This window comes from Schistocerca gregaria, chromosome 9, assembly GCF_023897955.1.
Source record: "Schistocerca gregaria isolate iqSchGreg1 chromosome 9, iqSchGreg1.2, whole genome shotgun sequence".
NCBI lineage: Eukaryota > Metazoa > Arthropoda > Insecta > Orthoptera > Acrididae > Schistocerca > Schistocerca gregaria.
Genome location: NC_064928.1, coordinates 74,769,108 through 74,793,339, shown reverse-complemented (window position 1 = coordinate 74,793,339; position 24,232 = coordinate 74,769,108). Strand labels below are relative to the sequence as shown.

Below are 24,232 nucleotides of genomic sequence, written 5' to 3'. Positions count from 1 at the left end.
TCGAGGGAATACTTGAACCAAGGACCTCTCGTTCCGCAGTTGCTCACGCTAACCACGGGATCACGGCGCTCTTGAGCTAACACTATCCAAGATGTTGCCTGTCTTGCGCATGGACAACTCAGTTTGTATGTTTTGCTTATTTTTTTTCATAGTTACACACAACTTCTTCCTGTTTTCTCGATTTATCTGTGTTCAGTTTTTCAAGGCCTATCCACTGTGCCAACTTATAACTAAATCTGAGGGGGCTAGGATGGGGAGGTTCCCTTGTTAGTAATTTAACTGGCATTTATCAACTGCTTCACTGGACTCACAACATAGACTCTTCCTAGAGTCTATCATCTGAGTACTGAGGAACAAGATTCCGTTTGGTTGTCAATAGTAGTGGCTGGAAATTAACAACAACATGTAGTAGTTGGTGGATCCAGTTACGCAGATCACCTGTACCTCGTTTCAGGCAACACAGGCAACACAGAAATGTGATGCAAAACTTGACACGCTCCGAGATATTGAGCGCCGCAAGTTGGTGTGTGACCCATAAGTTGTGAACACAGTGCAACACCTATTTTCACTATGAAATAAGATCCAACGCACATTTTTTTTTTGTATTCCTTCCTTATCTGATTTTAAATGTTGCTGGAATTATACTCTACCAAAACTACGATTCGGTAGTTGTGGTACACTACATAAATGACACAGGAAATATTAGAATTACTGGTACTATTGGTAGCGCTGGTTGGGAGACAAAGATAAATGGTTGTGCTAGAGAGAAACTTGGAGCTGCCCCAATTTCTCGTCGTTTTGTTTCTGTTTGTGTTGCATATAACTAGAACCACAGATCATTCAGCGTTAGTCCATTGCATACTCTTACAGAATATAAATTGCATTTTATGAGTCATAAAACGCAATACGCAGGCACGTTCAGCCACTTTGTCATTCAAAGAGGGGAGGAACGAGAACTTAGGAATACAATGTTAAAACTTTTCACTTTTTTGTAAACAAAGCAATTATTTTTGATGCAAGTACAGTTTGTGTGCACAAACATGAAACATATGAGTACTTACTGTAGTTATTTTGTACTGAAGGGAACATTCTTCGACATGTTTCATTTAAGTGTGAAGAAGTATTGAAGCAATGTCTGATATATATTTGTTTTGTATTTTGTTTTTTAATTCACCTTTCTGTGTATGTAGCGCTATATGATAAATCTGTATTGTTTGCTTCATTTTTATTACATCATCTTCATGTTTCACATTACATATTAACAATTTTGTGGTAAAGTCCGAATTAAACATTAACAACTTCAACAATAACGTCTCGTTGCATCGGGTGTACTGCCGGTGGTCTGCAGTTTTCTAACACAATACTTCGACGCGGTACCTGGGCGCCTTCATCAGGTGCTTCCTGTGACGGAACGAAAGGCTGGCCGTATCCCGTATTTATGTCTGGATGGTGTCTGGCGTTCCGTACTCCGTCCGCTCCCGCTGCAACCGTGTCGGTTGGTCGCCAGATGTTCCGTCTTCCGTGCGCGCCCGCTTCCGCTGTTTTCCCCGGTGTCGGCCCTTTCATGGCGTACCCTACTAGGTTCGCTTACGGTAGGCGCGTTCCTACCACCGGCAGGACACCCGATTCAACGAGATGTCACAAAATTGCCCGGAAAGTCTAAGGAATTACATAACTGCGTGCTAGAAATGCTGTTTATTTTTAAATAAAAGACAGAAAGATAACGGCGTAGAAAAAAAATGTTCCATAGGTTGTGCAGATCTCTATATATCCTCAGTTATCTACAAACCTAGTTCACCACTTTCAGTTTCTAAGGGAATCTCATAAAACAACCATTGCGTAAGCAAGCAAGGGCATCGGAATGAGATACCGCCTGATAGGTATGCAACACAGCTAATGTACAGGTAACGCGGTTACGAACTTAACTGACCAACGCCACTAGGAAAAATACTGCAGTCTGCTCTTATGACAGTCTGTCTACTGCAGCCTAGGTTGTTTTACAACTGTATGGGTACCTCCTTCCAGGCATGTGCTCAAGGTTGTCACGATGCTTCACACCCCTCTACGCCGAGCGCTGTAGCTCTGCGTGTGACTTATGAGTGGTGACGATAACGTAACCACTGCTGTCAATTGTGATTCTAACTGTTGCTTCTCGAGTGTAAACTTCGTTATGGTAAATATCATGACCTCGTTCAGCTACCAACGACGTGTACATTGTGTAAACGCAACGTGTTCCAAACCTAGGCTTTAATATTATAGATGATTATTTTCAAAGGAGGTCTGCCTGATTGAAGAATTAAGTCGATGGTATTAATTTGTAACGAAAGTTAACAGTTTTCTAACTCCCGTCTGAAGTATTGCAAGAGCAGCTGTGATTTTCTGAAGCGTCTCGTTGAGGATGCTTAAAAAGAAATCCTTTAACTAACACCTCACTTCTTACCTGCGTTACCGACAATAAGTGGGACAGGAGCCAGTAAAATCTAATTCCTCTTCGCTCTAAAAAATTGCTAGCCAAAGAAATTGACAGCCATTCCTGAAGCGAAAACAACATTATAAAATTTTGTATTTATATTTTCAATCAAAATCATTTCTTGAAATATTAAAGCTTCAGTTTAGCTGTGTGGTCCTGCCGACTCGTCTCTTATAAGGTGCCTAAAGGATGCTGCTTTCGCGGATAGAACAATGAAAAACCAATCACATTAATGCTTTTGTTACAATAAAGTAGATTGACAGTACTTAACTAAGGTGTACATCTCGTGTCGCAAGCTACTGGCGACATGTAAGTAACCAATGCCTTTCGCTATATAGAACGTCCATGCAAGAAATGGATATGGATCACAAGTCACAGCTCTTCTAATGCTCCCCTCTGTTCCGGGTCTGTTGGCGTTCGTCTTCTACTGTCCGGCCGAGAGTGGCAGGAGCGGCGGTTATATTCTCTTCGTGTAGCGCCGCTTAGGGCGTGGTGCGGTCTCAGTCAGCGAGATATCGGCCGACGTGGTCTCAGTCAGTGGGATATCGGCCGACGTGGTCTCAGTCAGCGGGATATCGGCCGACGTGGTCTCAGTCAGCGGGATATCGGCCGACGTGGTCTCAGTCAGTGGGATATCGGCCGACGTGGTCTCAGTCAGCGGGATATCGGCCGACGTGGTCTCAGTCAGTGGGATATCGGCCGACGTGGTCTCAGTCAGCGGGATATCGGCCGACGTGGTCTCAGTCAGTGGGATATCGGCCGACGTGGTCTCAGTCAGTGGGATATCGGCCGACGTGGTCTCAGTCAGCGGGATATCGGCCGACGTGGTCTCAGTCAGTGGGATATCGGCCGACGTGGTCTCAGTCAGTGGGATATCGGCCGACGTGGTCTCAGTCAGTGGGATATCGGCCGACGTGGTCTCAGTCAGTGGGATATCGGCCGACGTGGTCTCAGTCAGTGGGATATCGGCCGACGTGGTCTCAGTCAGCGGGATATCGGCCGACGTGGTCTCAGTCAACGGGATATCGGCCGACGTGGTCTCAGTCAGCGGGATATCGGCCGACGTGGTCTCAGTCAGTGGGATATCGGCCGACGTGGTGTCAGTCAGCGGGATATCGGCCGACGTGGTCTCACAGCCTTCTCTGCTCTTCCGTTCTCCACCTTCGTGCCGGCGCTTGTCTTCACACCGAGAGATTAGTGAAAAGAGCTGACCGTGTGAGAGTAGGAATCGCTCACTGAGGGTTCCGTACATACTTACAGGGTGTGTCAAAAATGACCGGTATACTTGAAACTGTAATACAAACTAAATGAGCAGCGATAGAAATACACCGTTTGTTGCAATATGCTTGGGACAACAGTACATTTTCAGGCAGACAAACTTTCGAAATTACAGTAGTTCCAATTGTCAACAACAGATGGCGCTGCGGTCTGGGAAACTCTGTAGTACGATATTTTCCACATATCCACCATGCGTAGCAATAATATGGCGTAGTCTCTGCATGAAATTACCCGAAACCTTTGACAACGTGTCGGGCGGAATGGCTTCACATGCAGATGAGATGTACTGCTTCAGCTGTTCAATTGTTTCTGGATTCTGACGGTACACCTGGTCTTTCAAGTGTCCCCACAGAAAGAAGTCACAGGGGTTCATGTCTGGCGAATAGGGAGGCCAATCCACGCCGCCTCCTGTATGTTTCAGATAGCCCGAAGCAATCACACGACCATCGAAATATTCATTCAGGAAATTAAAGACGTCGGCCGTGCGATGTGGCCGGGCACCACCTTGCATAAACCACGAGGTGTTCGCAGTGTCATCTAAGGCAGTTTGTACCGCCACAAATTCACGAAGGATGTCCAGATAGCGTGATGCAGTAATCGTTTCGGATCTGAAAAATGGGCCAATGATTCCTTTGGAAGAAATGGCGGCCCAGACCAGTACTTTTTGAGGACGCAGGGACGATGGGACTGCAACATGGGGCTTTTCGGTTCCCCATATGCGCCAGTTCTGTTTATTGACGAAGCCGTCCAGGTAAAAATAAGCTTCGTCAGTAAACCAAATGCTGCCCACATGCATATCGCCGTCATCAATCCTGTGCACTATATCGTTAGCGAATGTCTCTCGTGCAGCAATGGTAGCGGCGCTGAGGGGTTGCTGCGTTTGAATTTTGTATGGATAGAGGTGTAAACTCTGAGACGATACGTGGACGTTGGCGTCATTAGGACCGCAGCTGTAACACGGCGAACGGAAACCCGAGGCCGCTGTTGGATCACCTGCTACACTAGCTGCGCGTTGCCCTCTGTGGTTGCCATACGCGGTCGCCCTACCTTTCCAGCACGCTCATCCGTCACGTGCCCAGTTCGTTGAAATTTTTCAAACAGATCCTTTATTGTATCGCTTTTCGGTCCTTTGGTTACATTAAAGCTCCGTTGAAAACTTCGTCTTGTTGCTACAACAGTGTGTTCTAGGCGGTGGAATTCCAACACCAGAATGTTTTAATTTCATATAATAATCAGTAGTTCTGCGTTCAGGGTGACTGGGTTGCAATGGTAAAAGTCAAACTTCAGGCAAGGAATCACTTTATTGCTCATATGATGCTTTTCATAATTTATTCATCATCAGATGTACAGGCGCGGTTTCTGCACGTAAATGTGGCGTTTCATGTAGTATGTGAAAGCAGACATTCGCACATTCGCAGACTAGTCTTTCGTTAGTCTGTGAAATCTTCCTATGTGTAAAATTTCATGATTATAGGTCAACGGGAAGTTTCCTATAGGATTTGATTTGTGAGTTTGCTACTATTAAAACATGTGACGTAAATGACTGTATCTTTTTTGAGTTGGGTTGATTTGGGGGAAGACACCAAAGAGCGAGGTCACCGCTCTCATCGGATTAGGGAAGGATGGGAAAGGAAGTCAGCCGTGCCCTATCAAAGGAACCTTCCCAGCATTTTCCTGGACAGATTTTAGAGATATCACGGAAAACCTACATCAGGATGGCTGGACGCGGGATTGAAGCATCGTCCTGCTAACCACAGCTCCACCTTGCTCGGAATATTTTTCTTTTTTTTTTTACCGAATTGTCTTAGAAATTTCAATTTTTTGCACCATCGAGAGACCATAGACCTCAGTATGTGACGTATGTGACCGTAGCAGCCGGCCGTGGTGGTCTCGCGGTTCTAGGCGCGCAGTCCGGAACCGTGCGACTGCTACGGTCGCAGGTTCGAATCCTGCCTCGGGCATGGATGTGTGTGATGTCCTTAGGTTAGTTAGGTTTAAGTAGTTCTAAGTTCTAGGGGACTGATGACCACAGCAGTTGAGTCCCATAGTGCTCAGAGCCATTTTTGACCGTAGTATGTTATGTAAATTTTAAGATCAAATGTCTACCAGTTCTTGAGGCAAAAGGTTTTTTCAGAGTCGGGCAGACGGACAACAGAGAGATCCTATAGGAATTCCGTTTTTATCGATTGAGTCATAAAACACTAAAAATGGAGCAAGGAAGTATTATTTTGTTTCTCTAATTTCATTTACTAACATTACTCGACTTACTGCTCAAAGAAAAATGTTGTCTCGTTAACCTTGCTATTTTACATTAATCTTTTTCGATACCAAAACACAAATTAACTCTAAACTATAGTTAAGCGACCATTACTGTAAATCATAAACATTTTTTAAACCTTAAATGATCGCTTTTTCAAAAATGGTTCAAATGGTTCTGAGGTCACCAGTCCGCTACAACTTAGAACTACTTAAACCTAACTAACCTAAGGACATCACACACATCCTTGCCCGAGGCAGGATTCGGACCTGCGACCGTAGCAGCCGCGGGGCTCCGGACTGTAGCGCCTAGAACCGCTGGGTCACATCGATCGGCTCGCTTTTTCTGTGAAGTGCTTATTAGCATTGCTGCACAATTATAGTGAACGTAATAACTCTGATTCACAATACTACTTTTCCAAAACTGACTTGTAAGAAGGGCAATAATAAGTTTTCCACGAATATTAACACACATCTTCTATTGTAGCTGTAAAGATAAAAGACAAGGAACGTCCTTACTTTCTCACTGAAACACTGAAATGCACTATGCGATCAAAAGTGTCCGGGAACCTGGCTGAAAATGACTTACAAGTTCGCATTGCCCTCCATCGGTAATGCTGGAATTGAATATGGTGTTGGCCCACCCTTACCCTTGATGACAGCTTCCACTCTCGCAAGCATACGCTCAATCAGGTGCTAAAATGTTTCTTGGGAGATGCCAGCCCATTATTCACGGAGTGCTGCACTGAGGAGAGGTATCGATCTCGGTCGATAAGGCCTGGCACGAAGTCGGCGTTCCAAAACATCCCAAAGGTGTTCTATACTATTCAGGTCAGGAGTCTATGCAGGCCAGTCCATTACAGGGTTGTTATTGCCGTCTAATCATTCCTCCACAGGCCGTGCATTATGAACAGGTGCTCCATCGTGTTGAAAGATGTAATCGCCATCCCCCCATTGCTCTTCCACAGTGGGAAGTAAGAACGTGCTTAAAAGATCAACGAAGGCCTCTGCTGTGATAGTGCCACGCGATACAACAAACGGAGCAACCCCCTCCACGAAAAACACGACCACACCATAGCACCACCGCATCTGAATTTTGTTGTAGGCGCTACACACAATGGCAGATGACGTTCACCGGGCATTTGCCATACGTACACCCTGCCGTCGGATTGCCACACTGTGTACCGTGATTCGTCTCTCCACACAAAGTTTTTCCATTGTCTAATCGTCCAATGTTTACGCTCCTTACACCATGCTATGCTTCGTTTGGCATTTACCGGCCGCTCGACCTTGAAATCCAGGTTTTCTCACCTCCCCCCTAACTGTCATAGTACTTGCAGTGGATCCTGATGTAGTTTGGAATTCCTATGCGATGGTCTAGGTAGATGTCTGCCTATTACACGTTGTGATCCTCTTCAGTGTCGGCGGTGTCAGTCAGTCAACAGACGAGGTCGGCCTGCACGCTTTTGTGGTGTACGTGTCGCTCCACGTTTCCACTTCACTATCGCACTGGAAACAGTGGACCTAGAGATGTTTAGGAGCGTGAGAATCTCGCGTACAGACGTATGACACGAGTGAAACCCAATCTCCTGACCACGTTCGAAGTCCGTTAGTTCCTCGGAGCGCCCCGTTCTGCTCTCCCATGATGTATACTGAGGTCGCTGATATGGAATATCTTTCAGTAGGTGGCAGCAGAATGCACCTAATATGAAAAACGTATGAAGTGTACGGATTCATTTGCTCACATAGGGTATGTGCAGTGGTCATTTCATATTTTTCAGTATCTTGGCGTCTCGCATTAAACATGTAGGTATTGCTCGCCACATCGCGTTAATTGGCCTTAACCTTGCACGACTCATACGGCAAGCCATTACGACATAGATCTATACTCGAAATAACATACCTTCGAGGCATCTGCTTGATTGGGATGACGAACTACTTTAAAATGCTAAATTAATTATTTATAGAGACAGCTCATCCATCCCAGGAATTGAGAATCTCTACGATTCTCGCCTGTTATCAACATTGGTACTGTCAAGATGTCGGTGACGCGGATTCCAAGAGAAACTGGATAATAAGTGACAAATGAAATATTTTGTGTGATGCAATTACAAACTAACAATTTTCTGATTATTTTTTCCACTACTTGCAACGTGACACCTTAGTTCTTGCCAAATTTCATGGTTCTAGGCCGACGGGAAGTACGTCACAAATTTTGATGAGTGAATCGGCGATTATCAAAATGAGGCATAAATGGTAGTATCTCCCAGTTACGTTGATGTAGAAGGTGTAACGTTTTACACTGCCAAGGGGCCATAATCGTTAGTATGTATTGTAAATTTTAACTTGTTATACCGATTCATTCCTAAGAAAAAGAGGTCTTAACAGTCACACAGACAGACAGATAACAAATGACAAGAGAATTTTTTTCATGTGATGTAATTTCAAACAGAAAATTTTCGGATGTTTCTCTTTGTTTGTACTGTGAAACCTTGCTTCTTCCCAAGTTTCGTGATTTCAGGTCAACTGCAAGTTGCCTGTAGGTTTTGAGTAGGCGAGTATCAAAATATCTTATATACGTGACCTACCTTCGATTGCACTGATAGAGAAACATCAATTTTCTATGCTGCAAAGAGACCGTAAATCTCAGTACGTGGCATAAATTTCAAGACGATACGTCAACCGGTTACTGAAAAAAAGATATCTTAACAGTAACAGACAGACAACAAAGTGATCTTAGGATTATTTTCGAAGACGGTTGCTATAGCGGCAAGAAGCCTTTTCGAAATATATTTAATCCAGAAGGAAATAAAAAAAGTAAGTTGGTATTGCTTATAACAGTCCGCCATACAACATTACATTTGTTTATAATAAAGGCTGTTGATGAAATACAGGAATGCTAGTTATAAAGCTTCTCCTTTACGAGTTCTATTGCATCCACCAGGTAGCTCAACAGAAAATCTAGCGACATCTGTTGTAATTTTTAGTTACCGCTTACATTTAAAAGATAGCAAGGGATTGGGAGGTATGTGAATCAGTCTTCGTCGTGCTTTCTGAATCACAATACAATATGTATTATTATGTTTTTTAAACTATTTATGTAACCTGATTATACACAATATTCACTCAGCCTCCATTACAAAATTTGATTTTGTTAATATTTTCTGTACTGCCTGGAGGCGTGGAACTAACGTGGGTAATGCTCTGGAGGCATCTGAGTACACAGGAATTTTGTACTTCAAACCGAACAAAATACTATCACAAATTACTTCCTTCATCCATATTCCTAAACAATGAGTCCCACAGAACCATAGCTCTATCCAGGCCTTGCAATACCTTCTAATCCTCCAAGAAGTTTGGAAGTCCAGAGATCAGCAAAGTCATCAGTTTCTTCTGTTTTGCCAACACCAAAGGAAACCAGCGATACCAGAAGCGCAAGGTGAGGCAGGAGTTCAGCTTCTCGTCTGACGTCAGCAGTTCATCTCAGTATTACAAGAGAGAAGAGAAAATTGCTTTTTGAGAACTCTCAAAGGAAGGTCAATTGGCTACATAAATGGGCAGGAATAAAGCTTGTCTCTGAAACACAAAATATTACGACCCTGTATCTGTGACGAAAGGGGAATGGATAAGCTGTGATAAAAGCAAGGCAGTTGTTTCACGAAATTTGTGTGGGGGCTGCTGCTCTTAACCACTTCCGCTGTGGGAATGTATGTAACAAATACTGGAACAGTTGAAATGTTTAATTTTCCACACTGTGTTTAATTGTACGACAGTTCACAATGACTAAGTAGCCCCATTTACGATTCAAATACTGCCAATTTTTAAAAATTTTCCCCTGTTTCAACGTTTTAGGTTTTGCTGTTCACAATGAAGAAGAATGGATCTTAAAGTAATGTATGTTTATCACACAAAACTTGTAACAATCTAACATGCGTAGTAAAATATTTACTTTCCATTTGGGACACAAAAAGTTGAAATGCTTTATTTAGCCCCACCGTACCCAACCGCCAGATAGCAGTCGCAAGAATAAGCTATTGATTATCATACATTTTATTTTTAACATTTCTTGGTCGTATATTAGTTTTATTTGTCTACTTTACAAGAGTTGCATCAAACGAAATATTTCAACGCAAATCAGTTACGATAACCATCACTTTAACGATATGTATCATCATTATATATGCACTTGCCGTTATAGATACAATAATGTCCACTGATTTCTTTAAATACACTGAGTCTATAAACATTAATAATTCAATCAATTATCCAGAAATAACAATATTTTAGAGAAGTGTATAATAACTCAAAATTTATTATTACAATAATAATAATAATAATAATAATAATAATTTATCTATTTCTAACATAATTAGTAGTAGCCAAAATCACTAACATTAATCAAGGACCTATTCGCAAATAAGATAATTATATTAATGAATACATCCTTATGGTTGAGACATCCTTTAATTAAAACAGTTAATAATCCTTTAATTGATTTACAAGGTCTGACTGAGGTGTGGATCCTTTCGTAAACTGACGGAACATCCCTGCTTTTTACTTGCAATTAAGAGTGATTTGAAAGTAACATGAAATACAGATCTTCATATATGCTCGAAAATGACTTTTAGTCGAAATTAGCTAATCTCACAATAAAATAAACATCTCATTACATCCTACTGAGGAACATGTTTACGTTTTTTAAGCATCTGCAGGCTGGGATCCCAACACACACAAAATTTTAATGACAAACTTTGTCAGAAGAATAATAGAAAAATGTTACTGGATGTGAACTTAATCTGTATACTGTAGTCATGTTCTATTTAATATGTAACTAGGTAACCTCTTTTGATGCTAGTGAATTGTCAGGATGATTATTACTGCAAAGGGCATTTGATTGTGAAGCATGATATCAGGGTGAAAAACACTAAATAAATTACTTTTTCTCTCTTAACAACATGTGGGCAGCGTGGGTTCTCCCTTGGCTCGGGTATGAGGTAGAATCAAACAGCATTATTACATAAGATAACTATTATTGAAAGTTTTGTACAATGGTTTCCTTACTGGATTGTTCTGGCTGGGAGAGGGGCAGCTGTGTCGTCTGCGACGCCTTCTGCTTCGTGGGCGGCAGCGTCTGATTACGCCTGGCCGTGTGTATCTCGTGTCGCCGTCTCGCCCACTTGACTGGAGACACGCATCGTACTGTGGCCCGTTTAATTGTTGAGAACCTGAACCGGATGATGATGATGCCTTGGATGTAGCGTCCCAGTGTTTCCCTTCTCTAAGCGGCCGCGTGTGTTGTGCGTCGGCCAGCGGAGCGGCATGGTGGGGGAAGGCCAGTGTCCCGGACTCGAAGAACGGACTCCCGCTTGCCAGTGTTCGGCCATCAGATCTTCATTCCAGCTCACAGGTGACTGCAGATGTGAGGCCGTCTCCTTCCCGTCCTCACGAGTCAGTCGGGTACGTAAAAAATCTGTCTTCAAATACCTCCTAACTTCTGTCTTCTGGCGGCGAGGCAGCTGCATGCTATTCCATTACAGCGGCGGACTTTGTGCTTCTGAGTGCGATGTAGTCTCTTCCTGCATGACGGTCCTCAGCACCGACTGAACTGTACCGGTACCGAAAACTACTGTTGGTCCCACTGCGTTTCGCGTATTTATTTACTTCGGTTCACTTTAGGTGAACGACTTCATGGTCATTGCCTCTTCTGTCACATTGAAAAGCTTCTCGAAGAATCTTCTTAACGTCGGTCATTGGCTCTTGGAATGTAGGCGAGGGCCTTTGCTCACATGCAACAACTGAGGAACACGTGAGCCGGTCGGGCTATGCCCTGACGGCTGAATCGACGGCGTCCGCTTACGTGGGGAGGGCGATGGCTTCTCCTGAACCTGCTGACTTGCAAGCGCCGGCTGTTGCCACTGCTGCGCTGCCCGCTGTTAGCGAGCGTGCAACTCTTCCAAACTAAACTAAGTTTTTCATTTATTTCCCAGCCTCTACATCACTTCACATTTATTTCACTAAATTATTCACGTATCTCAAGTACCACTCAACAGGTAGACTCTAGATGAAATCTTTATGGAACACTCACTACAGGAGACATACTCGTAGTTGGCCCATTTTTTTCTGCTTGTCTCGTTTTCATCTGGCTGCTGGTTATAGACGGCGTTACTAAAAACCTACGTCGTGCTGTTGCATTTTCACACACAGTCAAGTGGTACAGGTAACGCCAGTCTGACGTTCGTCTTCATGTAGTTTCGGGTGCACTGCTGCAGACTTCTACCAGAGAGGGGACTGCAGCAGCTGGCAGCGACGCGGCCCGCGACCTCGTGTTGTGGCAGCGCCGCCTCTGGAGTGGCTTCTCGTCTTCTCCAGAGTGTGGCCGGTGTCCACGGACGCCGCCGCCGCCGCCGCCGCCGCCGGCGTCCCCCCGGGCCGCCCTGCTGTGCTGGAACTGGAGGACTCTCGAGGCCGGCGCTGCCGATAACAGCCGCAGTCGATAATCGATCCTGCGGTCAAGAGCTGGCCAGAGCGGCCGCTGTCAGCCAGATAGCTGGCCGGAGGCTAACCCACCAGGCGGGGTGGCATCCGATACAAATCGACGAACACGAAGAGGTCTCAGACGGCGTTAGTAAACAACGCAGTGCCGCGCAGATAACACCCACTAGGACATCCACATGGTCGAAATAGCTGTCTCTAGGGACAGCTAACTGATAACGTCGCTACTTACTTGCTAGGCTGGCCACACAAACCACGGTCTGCCTTTGGTATCGCCAATCACCTTCCTCCATCTTCAGCGGTCCTTCCTTTCTCCTCCAACTAGTCCCACGAGTCATCATAGAAATTTTCAATAATCTTCACTGCGAAAATCTACGTGTTAAGTCCCTGACTAATATGTGAAGGTCTATGTAAAACTTTCAAGACCATTGAAGAAATGTATAACTTTCTACCGTAAGATCGTTGAGCAATAACGATGACGACTACAAAATGGGAAAAATCCAGGCTTACCAGGAGGTACGCCAAAAGTAGCTCTTCCTATGCCCCAGTGCTGGGTCACCTACTAAGCTAGCAGTATCACCACCTACAGTATTTCAGCTTTGCTCGGTTATTTGTTTACTTATTACACGGCGTGGCCGGCCGGGGTGGCCGAGCGGTTCTAGGTCCTACAGTCTGGAACCGAGCGACCGCTACGGTCGCAGGTTCTAATCCTGCCTCGGGCATGCATGTGTGTGATGTCCTTAGGTTAGTTAGGTTTAAGTAGTTCTAATATTTTTTTCACCGCTCGTTACAATCATGGCTACAAACGAAACGAGTGATTCGAGTGCGCCTCAACGGGAATCCGCTGCGCCTGATCCCTCTCCCCAGGACGACCTGGGGCAGACAGAGAATGAGACAGTATTACAGAGACATTCGAGAATCAAATTGCTCATGGAGCAACACGTCAAGAATGGGAAAATTAGTCAAGCAGGACTATACAGGGTGAGTCGCCTAACGTTACCCCTGGATATATTTCGTAAACCACATCAAATAGTGACGAATCGTTCCACATATCGAACCTGAGGAGAGGGGCTAGTGTAACTGGTTAATAAAAACCATTAAAAAATGCACGGAAGTATGTTTTTTGACACAAACCTACTTTTTTAAAAATGGAACCCCGTTAGTTTTGTTAGCACATCTGAACATATAAACAAATACGTAATCAGTGCCGTTTGTTGCACTGTAAAATGTTAATTACATCCGGAGATATTGTAACCTTAAGTTGACGCTCGAGTACCACTCCTCCGCTGTTAGATCGTGTGTGTCGGAGAGCACCGAATTACGTAGGGATCCAAAGGGAACGGTAATGGACCTTAGGTACAGAAGAGACTGGAACAGCACATTACGTCCACAAGCTAACACCTTTTTATTGGTCTCTTTCACTGACGCACATGTACATTACCATGAGTGGTTAGGTACACGTACACACGTGCTTTCCGTTTTCAATTACGGAGGGGAATAGAGTGTGTCCCGACATGTCAGGCCAATAGATGTTCAATGTGGTGGCCATCATTTGCTGCACACGATTGCAATCTCTGGCGTAATGAATGTCGTACACGCCGCAGTACATCTGGTGTAATGTCGCCGCAAGCTGCCACAATACGTTGTTTCATATCCTCTGGGGTTGTAGGCACCTCACGGTACACGTTCTCCTTTAACGTACCCCATAGAAAGAAGTCCAGAGATGTAAGATCAGGAGAACGGGCTGGCCAATTTATGCGTCCTCCACGTCCTATGAAACGCCCGTCGAACGTGTACCTCACCCCTCATGGTAATGTACATGTGCGTCAGTGAAAAAGACCAATAAAAAGGTGTTAGCATGTGGACGTAACGTGCTCTTCCAGCCTCTTCTGTACCTAAGGTCCATCACCGTTCCCTTGTGATCCCTACGTAATTCGGTGCTCTCCGATACACACGATCGAACAGTGGAGGAGTGGTTCTCAAGTGTCAACTTTAGGTTACAATAACTCCGGATGTAATTAACATTTTACAATGCAACAAACGGCAGTGATTACGTATTTGTTTATATGTTCAGATGTGCTAACAAAACTAACGGGGTTCCATTTTAAAAAAAGGAGGTTTGTGTTAAAAAACGTACTTCCGTGCATTTTTTTATGGTTTGTATTAACCAGTTACACTAGCCCCTCTCCTCACGTTCGGTCTGTGTAATCGGTTCGTCAGTATTTGATGTGGTTTACGAAATATATCCAGCGGTAACGTTAGGTGACTTACCCAGTATACCCCTCCAATCCACCTCATCTGCTCTCTTCCCCTTGCTCTCTTACCTATGCTCTGAGTGACCGGAACTCACCCGTTGGGATTTTTGTGATCATGGAATAGTAGTGTGGTATGAATGGGACAGTGCTCCAATGGTTTAAATCATACCTAACTGGAAGCGTACAGAAAGTTGAAATAAGCACTTCACATAATACGCAAAAAACTGGTGATTTTCAAACTGGGGAACAATGAAGAATCGGCTGCCGCAAGGTTCGGTCTTGGGTCCTCCCTGTTCTTAATATATATTGAACTTCCTGGCAGATTAAAACTGTGCGCCCGACCGAGACTCGAACTCAGGATCTTTGCCTTTCGCGGGCAAGTGCTCTACCATTTTCCCGCGAAATGCAAAGATCCTGAGTTCGAGTCTCGGTCGGGCACACAGTTTTAATCTGCCAGGAAGTTTCATATCAGCGCACACTCCGCTGCAGAGTGAAAATCTCATTCTTAATATATATTAATGACTTCCCATACTATATTCACGAAGATGCAAAACTGGTACTTTTTGCCAATGATACAAGTATAGCTATCACACCCAACAGACAAGAATTAACTGGTGACATTGTAAACGACGTTTTTCAGAAAATCATTAAGTGGTTCTCTGCAAATGGACTCTCATTAAACTTTGACAAAACACAGTATATACAGTTCAAGACAGTAAACGGAATGACACCATTGATAAATATATTCTTCGATCATAAATCTGTAGCTAAGGTAGAATATTCAAAATTTCTACGTGTATGCATTGATGAGGGGGTTGAACTGGATAAAACACACTGAGGATCTCCTGAAACGTTTGAGTTCAGCTACTTATGCTATTAGGGTCATTGCACATTTTGGCGATATACATCTGAGTAAATTAGCTTACCATGCCTATTTTCATTCTCTGCTTTCGTATGGCATCATATTCTGGGGTAATTCATCATTGAGTAAAAGAGTGTTCATTGCACGAAAGCGTGTAATCAGAATAATTGCTGGAGCTCATCCAAGATCATCCTGCAGACACTTATTTCAAGAGCTAGAGATCTTCACTGTAGTCTCACAGTATATATACTCACTTATGAAATTAACAATCCGAACGAATTCAAAAGTAATAGCAGTGTACATGGCTACAACACTAGGAGAAAGGATGATCTTCACTACTCAAGGTTAAATCTAACTTTGGCCCAGAAGGGGGTAAATTATGCTGGCACAAACGTCTTTGGTCACTTACCTAATAGCATCAAAAGTCTGACACATAGTCATATAGCATTTAAAAGGAAATTAAAAGAATTTCTTAATGGCAACTCCTTCTACTCATCAGATGAATTTTTGGATATAGTAAGTGAGTAATTTCCCCAACCCCCACAAAAAAGTATTAAGTGTCATGTAATATTTTGTGTAATGTAATATCTTGTATGGACAACTTTTATTAACCTAGCACGTTCCACATCATTACAAAGTGTCGTATTCATGGTCCATAGAACAAGTACTGATCTGATCTGATCTAATCTATTGCGTCACCCATCACCTGCTTGCTGATCTGGCTTTCTGGGCCCACATTTTTTCTCTTCTGGGGTCATCAGTCTCCTGACAGGTTTGATGCGGCCCGCCACAAATTCCTCTCCTGAGCCAACCTCCTCATCTCGCAATTATCTACTACTTGTATCCCAATGTCTGTCTTCCTCTACAGTTTTTACCGTCTACAGCCCCCTCCAGGACAATAGAAGTTACTTTCTGATGTCTTAACAGATGTGCTATCATCCTCTCCTTTCTTCTTGACAGTGTTTTCCATATATTCCTTTCCATTATGGAAATACGCAGAACCTCCTCATTCCTTACCTTAACAGTCCACCTAATTTTCAACATTCGTGTGTAGCACCACATGTCAGAGGGTTCGATTCTCTTCCGTTCCGGATTTTCTACACTCCATGTGGAAGACGTGTATATTCCTATTGTCTATTGTCAAACAACAATTTATGAAAGGTGTTTATATTTTATTAATAGGATTAAGTAGGAGTAATTAATATTTGTCATGTTGGAAATAATTGTGGTAGCAGGGAATGTCTGCATCAAAGTATTGTTGGCAAGAGAGACCGCACAACAATTATATTTTTGCAAAGTTTTACGTTGATGATTTTTTGGGATGGATTATAATCAGTAATGCAACTTTGCTGGCAAAAATTAAATATATTCTGAAAACGTTTCTTCAAATATTTACTGCTGATAATGAAATGATTTTACGAACGTTCAAATGGGACTTACTTTTCACAATAACCTTACAACTAGCATTGCGCAAACATACCTTCAGTAGTCTTGAGTTTCAATAGTATTAGTTCCTCTTATTATAATAGTTAGTTGACGTCTCTGTACATCCGTTTATAATCTCTTGTAAATCATAGCTGGTGGCCGGCAGGCACACCGCTCCTCTCGACCTCTCGCTTCAGACCTGCTACCGACTCGCTTCACATCTCGCTTACTACTGACTTCCTACGAACGCTAAAGTGCTGCTTCTCCCGTCAACAATGCTTTCTAGTGCAAACAATCCGTGCTACCATTACAAAATGCATCAATTCGCGTTCTTTCCCGCTCTTTTCTTAAAATGTATCCATACGCGGTCTCTCCCGCCCTTTTAAAATTATATCAATTTGCGGTTTCTCTTGCCAAAATATTTGGTGTAGACATTCCCTACTACCACAATTATTTCCAACATGACAAATATTAATTATTCCTACTTAATCCTATTAATAAAATATAAACATCTTTCATAAATTGTGGTTTGACAATTGACAATAGAAATATACACGTCTTACACATGTTTCACTACCGTACAACGCTGTGTCTCAAACGTGCATTCTCTGAATTTTTTTTTCCTCACATTAAGGCCTGTGTTTGATGCTAGTAGACTTCTCTGGGCCAGGAACGCCCATCTTGTCTTCTGACTGGTTCGATGCGGCCTGCCACGAATTCGTCTCCTGAGCCAACATTTTCGTCTCAGAGTATCACTTGTAACCTACATCCTCAATGATTTCCTGGATGTGTTCAAGTTTTTGCTTTCCTCTGTAAATATTACCCTCTACAGCTTCCTCCAGTACGATGGAAGCTATTCCATGATGTCCTACCATCCTGTCCCTTCTCGCCAGTGTTTTCCTTTCGTCGCCGATTCTGCGGAGAACCTCCTCATCTCTTACCTTACCAGTCCACCTAATTTTCAAAATTCATGTGTATCACCACATCTAAAATGTTGAATTCTCTACTTGTCTGGTCTTGCCATCAGGTTTAGCTACCATACAATGCCAAACGTACATTCTTCCTCAAATTGTCTATGTTTGATATTAGCAGACTTCTCTTACTTAGAAAAGCCTTTTCTGCCACTGTTAGTCTGCTCTTGTCCTCCTTGCTCCGTCCGTAATTGGCTATTTTGCTGCCTAGATACCAGAATTCCTTAACTTCATCTACTTCGCGTGCATCAGTCCTGATGTTAAGTTTCTCGCTGTTCTCATTTCTGCTGCTTCTCCTCTTTCTTCGATTTACTCTCAATCAATATTCTGTATACATTAGGTTGGTTATTTCGTTCGGAAGATCATGTAATTCATTTTCACTCAGGACAGCAATGGACGCACTACTTCACCACATCACCTCTGTCTCCTCTCTTCAACACATTTCCACCGATATGTACAAACCCCGAAATTCGCAGGTTTTTCTTTTTCTCCAATCACCTCTATCGTTCAGTGGTCCATAAATTTGTCTCAGGACGTCATTCTGAAATGTCAGAAGCATTCTTTTTGTGTTTTTGGAAAGATTCCTGGTCTCTGGTCCCTGTATGATCACTGGTTGTGTTATAGCCCTGTAGATACTAACCTTCGTCCGTCTCGATAGAACCTGGGACTAAAGAAGCTTCCCGAGAGCAAAACCTTGACCTGGTTCGTGCTCCAATTCTTTTCATTACTTTCTGGTCTATCTTATCCTTTCACTGAGGATATATCAGATCTTTTAGTCTTTCAGAGATTTGACCTTCTACGTCCAAAGCTTTTTCATCATTCTGTCTGATCGCTACGACGTATTTGGTTGTATCAATATTGGAATTATAAAAGAAATGTTAAAGATCTTACACAAACAGAGGACATTACAGAAAGATGGGCAGAATGTGTAGAAGATCTGTATAAGAAAAAAGTACATAATAACGATGAAGTTAATGCTGTTTTAGAAAGAGAACCAGGTATTTTGGAGACGGGACTCAAATGGGCCCCAGAAAATCTTAAACATAAGGGCTAGGGGACGTGATGGAATTCCAGCAAGTTGTTCAAAATCATTGGAACGAATGAAATGAAAGTGTTGCGTTCAATATGTCAGAAAATATAGAGAGCCAAACGTTGGCCAAAGGACTGGAGAAGCTCAGTATTCATCCAGATTCGAAAGAAGTCTGTTCAGATCACCGAAAAATCGCAGTTATGTCACATGCTTGCAAAGTCATGTTTAAAATCTTACAAAAAAGACTTTGCCAGTATATAGACTAAGAACTACCTAAATAAGAAGCTAAATTTCGTAAAGGAAGAAAGATTTGGCCCAACTTCCCGTCGACGTCGAGGTCATGAGGTATAGATCGCAAGCCCGGATGGCGTCGTGGATGAGGTTAGAAAGTGGCCGCGCCATTTCAGAGGAAACAACCCGATATTTACCCGAAGTTTTTTGGGAAGTCACGAAAAACCTAAGTGTGCATGGCCTGATGCGGGTTTGAACCGTCGTCCTCCCAAACGCGAGTCAGAGTCAGAGTCACGGTGCCACCTCACTCGGTGAGGAAGAAGACGAGGCACAGTTAAGTTGCCAACATACGATAGATTATGGAGAAGGCAAGGGAAATCCAGAAATAAATCTGTTTCATTCACTGTGCTAAGGCCTTTGACCACAATAAATTATGGGAAGCGCTCATAAACAGGGAAGTACCAGATCACCTAATTTACCTCATAAGCCACAGTGAGAACCATATATGGAGCAATTAAATGTGTCAAGATTCAAACAGGAGTACGGCATAGCTGCATATTGTCACTTCATTCATTCAATCTGCACGAAGAGCACATTATGAAGGATGGCGAATTAGCTGAAAAAGAAACTGTAAATAAAATGGCTGGGATGTATTTCGATAACTTTAGATATGCAGTTAATACTATACTTGTGGCAGAAAGTGGAGAATTAAAGATCCTCTTGTTGAGGGTGAAACAAGAAAGTGGAAAATCTCGTCTAATTCTGAAAGTCAAAAACGAAAATGATGGTAGCTACACCTATCACTTCATCGCATAAAAGAGGGGACACATTGGAGTTAGTCTCTGCGTACATTTTTCTCGACTCCCAGAGTTTTGCTCATAGTGAGAATAACCACGAAATCAGGAGACACTTGCTACTAGGCAGGATAGGCTATGTACAACTTTGACAATGTTTTGAGAAGAAGAGATGTAACATTAACACTGGAGATCCGTATAGTATGTTGCGATGTACGAATGAGATACCTAGAAAGGCTGAATATCATGCGATAGGCATCTTAGAATTGTGACGTTGGAGGAAAGTCCCTGTAGTTTCATGGATCGCAAAGAGAACGAATAGGTCAGTTTTATACAGCATATAAAACCAGACTGCTACTTGGAAGGTCTGATACTGAAACACAAACTTACCTAGTTTTGGCACATTGTGAAAAAGATATGATTCGCTGGAAAAACGTTATTGCTGTGGAAGATCTAAACCATAAGGAGACGAGGGTGGTAGAAGATAAGATGGACGGGCAGTATCGCAGAGCTAATGGTTTCCATGAGAGAAGGAACACGACAGAAGGAATTTGCGTGCTTTACACCATGGGTAACGGAGAGCTGGAATCAATTAAACGAATAGAAAGAGAGAGAGAGATAGAGAGAGATATATCTCCTGGAAATGGAAAAAAAAACACATTCACACCGGTGTGTCAGACCCACCATACTTGCTCCGGACACTGCGAGAGGGCTGTCCAAGCAATGATCACATGCACGGCACAGCGGACACACTAGCAACCGCGGTGTTGACCGTCGAATGGCGCTAGCTGCGCAGCATTTGCGCACCGCCGCCGTCTGTGTCAGCCAGTTTGCCGTGGCATACGGAGCACCATCGCAGTCTCTAACACTGGTAGCATGCCGCGACAGCGTGGACGTGAACCGTATGTGCAGTTGACGGACTTTGAGCGAGGGCGTATAGTGGGCATGCGGGAGGCCGGGTGGACGTACCGCCGAATTGCTCAACACGTGGGGCGTGAGGTCTCCACAGTACATCGATGTTGTCGCCAGTGGTCGGCGGAAGGTGCACGTGCCCGTCGACCTGGGACCGGACCGCAGCGACGCACGGATGCACGCCAAGACCGTAGGATCCTACGCAGTGCCGTAGAGGACCGCACCGCCACTTCCCAGCAAATTAGGGACACTGTTGCTCCTGGGGTATCGGCGAGGACCATTCGCAACCGTCTCCATGAAGCTGGGCTACCATCCCGCACACCGTTAGGCCGTCTTCCGCTCACGCCCCAACATCGTGCAGCCCGCCTCCAGTGGTGTCGCGACAGGCGTGAATGGAGGGACGAATGGAGACGTGTCGTCTTCAGCGATGAGAGTCGCTTCTGCCTTGGTGCCAATGATGGTCGTATGCGTGTTTGGCGCCGTGCAGGTGAGCGCCACAATCAGGACTGCATATGACCGAGGCACACAGGGCCAACACCCGGCATCATGGTGCGGGGAGCGATCTCCTACACTGGCCGTACACCTCTGGTGATCGTCGAGGGGACACTGCATAGTGCACGGTACATCCCAAACGTCATCGAACCCATCGTTCTACCATTCCTAGACCGGCAAGGGAACTTGCTGTTCCAACAGGACAATGCACGTCTGCATGTATCCCGTGCCACCCAACGTGCTCTAGAAAGTGTAAGTCAACTACCCTGGCAAGCAAGATCTCCGGATCTGTCCCCCATTGAGCAAGTTTGGGACTGGATGAAGCGTCGTCTCACGCGGTCTTCACGTCCAGCACGAACGCTGGTCCAACTGAGGCGCCAGTTGGAAATGGCATGGCAAGCCGTTCCACAGGACTACATCCAGCATCTCTACGATCGTCTCCATGGGAGAATAGCAGCCTGCATTGCTGCGAAAGGTGGATATACACTGTACTAGTGCCGACATTGTGGATGCTCTGTTGCCTGTGTCTATGTGCCTGTGGTTCTGTCAGTGTGATCATGTGATGTATCTGACCCCAGGAATGTGTCAATAAAGTTTCCTCTTCCTGGGACAATGAATTCACGGTGTTCTTATTTCAATTTCCAGGAGTGTATATTCATCTTCAGCCCTGCTATGAAGAGCAACGAAGGACCATCCGCTAGGAATTGCTCGGGCGTTACGAGGCTTGTAAGGACGATGCAACATGGGTTCATCACTTAGAACTGGAAACAGAACGACAATCCATGGACTGGCACCACACTACCTCTCCTCCAGTGAAAAACCGCACCCTCAGCCGGTGAATTCGTAGCGACAGTCTTCTGGGACTCTTATTTGATCCCATACAAATGGTTCTGAATGCCTGCGTCTTTGAAAACAATAGGTTTATTTATAAATAACTCATCTGCTACCAGTCACGATATTCTTTATTTTATTTTCGCATGACGCGTTTCGGGAAACGATTCTCATTTTCAACTGCGTTTTTTTGTGTTCGTTATGCCATACCAAACAAAAAAACGCATTTGAAAATGGGAATCATTTCCCGAATCGCGTCATGCGAAAAATAAAGTCCGTTTTTTTTCTTATGGGATTTCTACGTATAGAAATGGCATAACAAACACAAAAAAGCGCGCTTGAAAATTGAAATCATTTCCCGAAACGTGTCTTACGAAAAATAAAATAAAGTACATCGTGACTGGTAGCAGATGATTTATTTATAAACACACCTATTATCTTATGGGACTCTGAAGCTGCTATTCTGTTGGATACGCTCCCTCACGCTGCAACGATAACTCTCAAGTATGCTGTGCTACTCTCATGAAACTGAAGAAAAACATCATTAGCTGTTCTTCCTCATCCACCCTAAAGCCCGGATATCGCACCTTCCAACTTCCATTTGGCCCAGTGGAGAACGCACTGCGCAGCCAGCAGGACGTGGATGATGGGAACGCTACTGATGCAGCAGGGCATTGGCTCGTACGTGGAACAGCAGGTCCTCCCAGTAAGATGGCGTAAGGCCATCGCAGTGAACGGAAATTATGTAGAAAAGTAGGGTTTTTGCAGCCATAAGAGTGGGGAATAGCACAGTGTGTTTTGGAACCCTGAATAAAACCAACCTGCTTTCAGGAAAAGAATGTGCAGCATTAAGTATTGAAAGCCTCTTGTAATTGGTATAAAGAGGTAGCGACTCACAAATAATGGTCAGGTTAGCAACATTGCCTAAACATGCAGTGCAGACTTCACACAAAATACTAGTCCCCACAGATGAAATGGTAACATGCAGATGACGATGGTGCAAACATACTAAGAAGATGATGTAAGTGTATCCTGATGTCTGTAAGGCTTGTTGACATCCTTTCACTCCGTGTATTTTATTCCTGCTACACTCAGAATATCAAAGACTATACTCCAGACAAGATTGCAAAACACTTTCTCGAAAACTACAAATGTAGATTTCCCTTTTCTTCAACCTGTCTCCTAAGATAAGTTTAGGGTTAGTATTGCCTCGTTTTCCCCTTTCGCCGAGGTAGTCTCCTATAAATTCTACTGCACTTCTGCAAGTAATTCATGTGTGTATTTTACAAATGTTAAAATGTGTGTGAAATCTTACGGGACTTAACTGCTAAGGTCATCAGTCCCTAAGCTTACACACTACTTAACATAAATTATCCTGACAAACACATACACCTTTACCCGAAGGAGGAATCGAACCTCCGCTGGGACCAGCCGCACAGTGTATTTTACAACCATTGCATATTAGACTGATGATTCTGTGATATTTACGTCTCTTCAAATGGTTCAAATGGCTTTGAGCACAAAGGGACTTAACATCTCAGGTCATCAGTCCCCTAGAACTTAGAACTACGTAAACCTAACTAACCTTAGGACATCACACACATCCCGAGGCAGGATTCGAACCTGCGACCGTAGCGGTAGCGCGGTTCCAGACTGAAGCGCCTACAACCGCTCGGCCACCAGCGGCCGGCATTTACGTCTGTCGACACCTGCAGATATCGATCATCTGGAAATCATTTTCTGAGAAATAAAAATTGTCAATGATTGCTTACAGTCAATGAAAAAAAAAAAAATAAAATGATCGTATGGCATTTATTGGCCAGGACATCCTCTTCGGGGTTCGGCCGCCTTATAGTTGACGCCACTTCGGCGACTAGCGTGTCAATGATGATGAAGGACACACAACACCCAGTCCCCTGCCGGGAATCGAACC

General features: G+C 43.9%; 1 protein-coding gene across 1 annotated transcript in view; it reads left to right on the top strand.

The window, feature by feature from the left end:
- LOC126292291 (potassium voltage-gated channel protein eag) overlaps positions 1 to 24,232 on the top strand; it is a 1,528,023-nt gene that overhangs the window by 232,015 nt on the left and 1,271,776 nt on the right. The window lies entirely within an intron of this gene.